Source organism: Schistocerca americana, unplaced genomic scaffold (genome assembly GCF_021461395.2).
Source record: "Schistocerca americana isolate TAMUIC-IGC-003095 unplaced genomic scaffold, iqSchAmer2.1 HiC_scaffold_454, whole genome shotgun sequence".
Lineage (NCBI taxonomy): Eukaryota > Metazoa > Arthropoda > Insecta > Orthoptera > Acrididae > Schistocerca > Schistocerca americana.
Genome location: NW_025726186.1, coordinates 75,001 through 82,500, shown reverse-complemented (window position 1 = coordinate 82,500; position 7,500 = coordinate 75,001). Strand labels below are relative to the sequence as shown.

Here is a 7,500-nt window from a genome sequence, read left to right as displayed (position 1 = left end):
ACATGCAATACCTCCATCTATGCGAATCTGACAACACTACGTCCGCCATGTCGAGCGCACCGCAAAACATACCGCCATCTGTAGGTCTCCCGCAACATGACCTCCTGCAACGACGATACCGTCATCTATGAGACGCCAAGCCGACTAAGACAGCGATGGGCCCACAGTGCCCTTCTTTCGACCCCACCCCAACGCCAGCGCCTCTGCCGCACGAAGTCGTGGACCGGCAATCACTCCACCTGCACCCGTTCGTGCCCCACCCCAACCGCCCAACTCGCAACTCCAGCGGATGAACGGCGGACTTTGCTCGCACTCGCAATGTGCAATCCACCCCTATAACGTGCGTTTCATGAAGAGTTATGTCCAATATGCGACATTCCCGCTGTCCATATACATGAGCTGCGAGCTGTACCACGTACGAGCTACAGACGCGATCGCGTTGCTCGCTGTACGAATGCAGATGCTCAGCGGCAGCTAGGAGGCGCTCCATCCATGTCGGTACCGGTGAGCGTTGCACTCGCAGTCGCAAAAACGTACGGCAAGTATATTACTCGGAAGAGTCAATGACAGTCCAAGCCCCCCTGCGTGGGAAGAGTCTTCCTAGGCCATGACCCACCGGAAGGGCGCAGCGTCCCCCACCCCAGACATGTGACGTCAGACTATCGGTATTGACGACTAGACTGATTCCTTATAATCATTTGCCATACACCGGTGGAAGCTGCCGAGACGAGTAACTACATAGCGGGCTCGCCGTGTCACTAATGTACAGAGATACAATAGTTTCGACTGGAACCGGATTAAACGTATACACGGCGCTGATTAGTAATAGATAGAGCCATCAGAATACAGATAATGTATAGACCTGTCCGTATACATGCTGAAAGACTCTGCTCACAATCACACGTCAGCCAGACACTCTTATCACGCACTACTCTCTGCCTGTAACAGGCACACAGACAATATGTAAGCACCAGCATGGAACAACACCCAGTGCATCCTCTCTGCCACATTAGACAATCCACACTATCATAACCAGACCGGGAGGTCCACTCGGAAAACAGAATATCCCACCCTTCCGACAACCACCATTGCTCAGCTAAGCCACCAACACCCACACATGTCCCAGACAGGGGTGCACCCAACATCACAATACTGCCTCCTGTCACACCACACAAACAATGGCAGGAATGAAAGACACAGGTCTGCCACAAGCATGGAATCAGAGCGCCGCCTGTTATGAGCCAAAGGTGCACCCTGACGTGGCAAATCAGATGATGCCGCAGTCATTTACTTACGATAATCACAATCAACAAACCGGGCCCCCCCCCCCCCCAAGTGCCTTAACCTAACCCGTATTGTACCTTAACCTAACCCGTATTGTACCTTAACCTAACCCGTATTGTACCTTAACCTAACCCGTATTGTACCTTAACCTAACCCGTATTGTACCTTAACCTAACCCATATTGTACCTTAACCTAACCCATATTGTACCTTAACCTAACCCATATTGTACCTTAACCTAACCCATATTGTACCTTAACCTAACCCATATTGTACCTTAACCTAACCCATATTGTACCTTAACCTAACCCATATTGTACCTTAACCTAACCCATATTGTACCTTAACCTAACCCATATTGTACCTTAACCTAACCCATATTGTACCTTAACCTAACCCATGTTGCGCCTTAACCTAACCCATGTTGCGCCTTAACCTAACCCATGTTGCGCCTTAACCTAACCCATGTTGCGCCTTAACCTAACCCATGTTGCGCCTTAACCTAACCCATGTTGCGCCTTAACCTAACCCATGTTGCGCCTTAACCTAACCCATGTTGCGCCTTAACCTAACCCATGTTGCGCCTTAACCTAACCCATGTTGCGCCTTAACCTAACCCATGTTGCGCCTTAACCTAACCCATGTTGCGCCTTAACCTAACCTATGTTGCGCCTTAACCTAACCTATGTTGCGCCTTAACCTAACCTATGTTGCGCCTTAACCTAACCTATGTTGCGCCTTAACCTAACCTATGTTGCGCCTTAACCTAACCTATGTTGCGCCTTAACCTAACCTATGTTGCGCCTTAACCTAACCTATGTTGCGCCGTAACCTAACCTATGTTGCGCCGTAACCTAACCTATGTTGCGCCATAACCTAACCTATGTTGCGCCTTAACCTAACCTATGTTGCGCCTTAACCTAACCTATGTTGCGCCTTAACCTAACCTATGTTGCGCCGTAACCTAACCTATGTTGCGCCTTAACCTAACCTATGTTGCGCCTTAACCTAACCTATGTTGCGCCTTAACCTAACCTATGTTGCGCCTTAACCTAACCTATGTTGCGCCTTAACCTAACCTATGTTGCGCCTTAACCTAACCTATGTTGCGCCTTAACCTAACCTATGTTGCGCCTTAACCTAACCTATGTTGCGCCTTAACCTAACCTATGTTGCGCCGTAACCTAACCTATGTTGCGCCTTAACCTAACCTATGTTGCGCCTTAACCTAACCTATGTTGCGCCGTAACCTAACCTATGTTGCGCCTTAACCTAACCTATGTTGCGCCTTAACCTAACCTATGTTGCGCCTTAACCTAACCTATGTTGCGCCTTAACCTAACCTATGTTGCGCCTTAACCTAACCTATGTTGCGCCTTAACCCAACACACGTTGGGCCTTAACCCAACACACGTTGGGCCTTAACCCAACACACGTTGGGCCTTAACCCAACACACGTTGGGCCTTAACCCAACACACGTTGGGCCTTAACCCAACACACGTTGGGCCTTAACCCAACACACGTTGGGCCTTAACCCAACACACGTTGGGCCTTAACCCAACACACGTTGGGCCTTAACCCAACACACGTTGGGCCTTAACCCAACACACGTTGGGCCTTAACCCAACACACGTTGGGCCTTAACCCAACACACGTTGGGCCTTAACCCAACACACGTTGGGCCTTAACCCAACACACGTTGGGCCTTAACCCAACACACGTTGGGCCTTAACCCAACACACGTTGGGCCTTAACCCAACACACGTTGGGCCTTAACCCAACACACGTTGGGCCTTAACCCAACACACGTTGGGCCTTAACCTGCTCTGTAATTGTCATACGACGCGTTAAATTAGTGTAGTGTTGCCTAACTGCAACCCCCGCAATATAGTTTGCTACTCGCACTGCCCGGTCCCCAGAGTATCGCTTCATGTTAAACACCTTGCAGCTATACACTGTAATGCGGATGGCGGCAGGACGTACATGCTCAATGCCCTTCGCAGTTGTTCATTGGCATTCGCATGGCGAAGCACAGCCTACGTTGTGGTACGGCTTGTGGCAACTGTCCGCTGATGTTGTACGTCCAAATCACACACTGTACCGCACATTGGTCCTCATGTACTGAATGATACATCGTGGTACATGTGTGACCGTACCACGACTGCGCCAACAACGGCGAACCATACGGTCCAAATATTGTGCACTCAGCTACGTGTCGTCTCCCTATAAGAGCTGGATTGCAGTATGGTATGCCGTGGATGGCGATCAGCATGAGCCGTCTGTTGATGTAGTGGCGCGTGTTGTCAGACGTAGTCGTCTCTTCTCACACACCGTGATAGCATGGTGCACTGCGTTCCACATCTGCGACATGCGACAGAGGCCGGTTGACAGTCGTTCGCGCAATGGACATCGCATACGTACGGGGGCCACCTTCCACGTGTTCGCGAAGCGTGCACATGTTGTTGCGTGTATGTGGGCAGACATAGTGTGTCGTGACACCTGACACAGGCATGCAACAATCGTTGAATTTGCAAATGGCGATGGACGTCTACGTTTGCTGGTGACGTTACGCAAATGAAGAACTGGTAAACCGTTGTGGTGCGGTTGTTCTCGCTAGAGGTGAATCAGTGATGGCGACGATCGGTTGAGCTACCAACCGGTTGTTTCAGCGATACCCACCATGCCCACGAACGTGAATGGCATGTGGGTGTGAAGCGATACGCGGCGGTGGCTGGGTGGGACCGTCCCCGGCCGGTGAGGGGGGGCCTTCCGGCGTGCTGGCCGCGCGGTGCGTGGGCGCACGCGCTACAGCCGGCTGGTGGGGGCGGCCAGTGGCAGGCGCGCCGGCCGACGGAGGCGGCAGGCGGCGCAGCTGCGCGCCGGCGCACCCTGCACGCGGCGCCGTGCGGCCAAAGTAGGTCCTCGCGGGCCCGGTGCGAAGCGCGGTGGACATCTGCAGTGTGCTGGTCCGATTGAGGACTGTGTGCGCTGAGGATGCGCCGCCGCCCGGCGCTCGGCGCCGCGACGCCGTCTGCTGCTCGGTCGCCTCTGCGGTTCTCGCAGGTGGATTGTATCGCAGCTGTGCGGACGTGTTGGCGCGTGCGCTGTGCTGGGAGAGTTCGCTTCGGCACCCAAGTGGGGCTTTTGTCCTTCTGTGGCGCTGGCGTTGGAGCTGCCGGCCACCGTAGGTGGCGCGTGTTGTCTCCCGCCGGCAATGCCACGACAGCACGCTCCCGGGCCTCTGTCGGCAGCGGCAAGCTCAGTTGGGAGCACGGGTGGTCGCACCTAAAGCGTCTACTCGCCAAACTCCGGGCGATTGCGCCTCTCTCGAACCCGACCAAGTACTTAGGACGGCGCTGCGCGCCGCCGGGACCTGAGAGGGTTTCGAGGTGTATTGTGCAGGGGAGCTCAGCCTCCTCCTGTTTGCAGAATAATTGAGCGGACGCTTGCGTGTTCGCGCGGGCCCCCGGGACACACTCCCGGGCGGCCGGCTGCTCAGCTCTAGTTGACGCAGCTCCCTGGTTGATCCTGCCAGTAGTCATATGCTTGTCTCAAAGATTAAGCCATGCATGTCTCAGTACAAGCCGCATTAAGGTGAAACCGCGAATGGCTCATTAAATCAGTTATGGTTCCTTAGATCGTACCCACGTTACTTGGATAACTGTGGTAATTCTAGAGCTAATACATGCAAACAGAGTCCCGACCAGAGATGGAAGGGACGCTTTTATTAGATCAAAACCAATCGGTCGGCTCGTCCGGTCCGTTTGCCTTGGTGACTCTGAATAACTTTGGGCTGATCGCACGGTCCTCGTACCGGCGACGCATCTTTCAAATGTCTGCCTTATCAACTGTCGATGGTAGGTTCTGCGCCTACCATGGTTGTAACGGGTAACGGGGAATCAGGGTTCGATTCCGGAGAGGGAGCCTGAGAAACGGCTACCACATCCAAGGAAGGCAGCAGGCGCGCAAATTACCCACTCCCGGCACGGGGAGGTAGTGACGAAAAATAACGATACGGGACTCATCCGAGGCCCCGTAATCGGAATGAGTACACTTTAAATCCTTTAACGAGTATCTATTGGAGGGCAAGTCTGGTGCCAGCAGCCGCGGTAATTCCAGCTCCAATAGCGTATATTAAAGTTGTTGCGGTTAAAAAGCTCGTAGTTGGATTTGTGTCCCACGCTGTTGGTTCACCGCCCGTCGGTGTTTAACTGGCATGTATCGTGGGACGTCCTGCCGGTGGGGCGAGCTGAAGGCGTGCGACGCGCCTCGTGCGTGCTCGTGCGTCCCGAGGCGGACCCCGTTGCAATCCTACCAGGGTGCTCTTGAGTGAGTGTCTCGGTGGGCCGGCACGTTTACTTTGAACAAATTAGAGTGCTTAAAGCAGGCAAGCCCGCCTGAATACTGTGTGCATGGAATAATGGAATAGGACCTCGGTTCTATTTTGTTGGTTTTCGGAACCCGAGGTAATGATTAATAGGGACAGGCGGGGGCATTCGTATTGCGACGTTAGAGGTGAAATTCTTGGATCGTCGCAAGACGAACAGAAGCGAAAGCATTTGCCAAGTATGTTTTCATTAATCAAGAACGAAAGTTAGAGGTTCGAAGGCGATCAGATACCGCCCTAGTTCTAACCATAAACGATGCCAGCCAGCGATCCGCCGCAGTTCCTCCGATGACTCGGCGGGCAGCCTCCGGGAAACCAAAGCTTTTGGGTTCCGGGGGAAGTATGGTTGCAAAGCTGAAACTTAAAGGAATTGACGGAAGGGCACCACCAGGAGTGGAGCCTGCGGCTTAATTTGACTCAACACGGGAAACCTCACCAGGCCCGGACACCGGAAGGATTGACAGATTGATAGCTCTTTCTTGATTCGGTGGGTGGTGGTGCATGGCCGTTCTTAGTTGGTGGAGCGATTTGTCTGGTTAATTCCGATAACGAACGAGACTCTAGCCTGCTAACTAGTCGCGTGACATCCTTCGTGCTGTCAGCGATTACTTTTCTTCTTAGAGGGACAGGCGGCTTCTAGCCGCACGAGATTGAGCAATAACAGGTCTGTGATGCCCTTAGATGTTCTGGGCCGCACGCGCGCTACACTGAAGGAATCAGCGTGTCTTCCTAGGCCGAAAGGTCGGGGTAACCCGCTGAACCTCCTTCGTGCTAGGGATTGGGGCTTGCAATTGTTCCCCATGAACGAGGAATTCCCAGTAAGCGCGAGTCATAAGCTCGCGTTGATTACGTCCCTGCCCTTTGTACACACCGCCCGTCGCTACTACCGATTGAATGATTTAGTGAGGTCTTCGGACTGGTACGCGGCATTGACTCTGTCGTTGCCGATGCTACCGGAAAGATGACCAAACTTGATCATTTAGAGGAAGTAAAAGTCGTAACAAGGTTTCCGTAGGTGAACCTGCGGAAGGATCATTACCGACTAGACTGCATGTCTTTCGATGTGCGTGTCGTGTCGCGCAACACGCTACCTGTACGGCTCGCAGTAGCCGTGCGCCGCGTGCGGAACCACGCGTGCTTCTCAAAACTAACGCCAATGTTGTGTGGTACGAGCGCTGAAGCGCTGGAGCGGCTGGCCTGCGGCACCTGGCGCCTGGCGCCGGTTTTGAATGACTTTCGCCCGACTGCCTGTCCGCTCCGGTGTGGAGCCGTACGACGCCCATCGGCCGTGAGGCCGTTGGACACAGAACGCTTGAACAGGGGCCGCCACACGCCTACGTCCCGCCTATGCAACTGTCTTGAAAGAGACAGTGTAAACTAAGAAAAGATCACCCAGGACGGTGGATCACTCGGCTCGTGGGTCGATGAAGAACGCAGCAAATTGCGCGTCGACATGTGAACTGCAGGACACATGAACATCGACGTTTCGAACGCACATTGCGGTCCATGGATTCCGTTCCCGGGCCACGTCTGGCTGAGGGTCGGCTACGTATACTGAAGCGCGCGGCGTTTGCCCCGCTTCGCAGACCTGGGAGCGTCGCGGCCGCCTGTGGGGCCGGCCGCGCCTCCTTAAACGTGCGATGCGCGCCCGTCGCCTGGCGGTTCGCATACCGGTACTTACTCGGTAGCGTGCACAGCCGGCTGGCGGTGTGGCGTGCGACACCTCGTACAACGACCTCAGAGCAGGCGAGACTACCCGCTGAATTTAAGCATATTACTAAGCGGAGGAAAAGAAACTAACAAGGATTCCCCCAGTAGCGGCGAGCGAA

At 53.9% G+C, this 7,500-nt stretch overlaps 2 non-coding genes and 1 pseudogene across 2 annotated transcripts; all 3 read left to right on the top strand.

The window, feature by feature from the left end:
* Positions 1 to 4,799: 4,799 nt before the first annotated feature.
* On the top strand, positions 4,800 to 6,709 carry LOC124583287. The gene has a single exon (XR_006974142.1). It is a non-coding gene; the product is annotated as a small subunit ribosomal RNA (ribosomal RNA).
* Positions 6,710 to 7,060: 351 nt separating this feature from the next.
* LOC124583303 lies at positions 7,061 to 7,215 on the top strand. The gene has a single exon (XR_006974151.1). It is a non-coding gene; the product is annotated as a 5.8S ribosomal RNA (ribosomal RNA).
* Positions 7,216 to 7,403: 188 nt separating this feature from the next.
* The window catches only part of LOC124583300, a 2,980-nt pseudogene continuing 2,883 nt past the window's right edge, over positions 7,404 to 7,500 (top strand).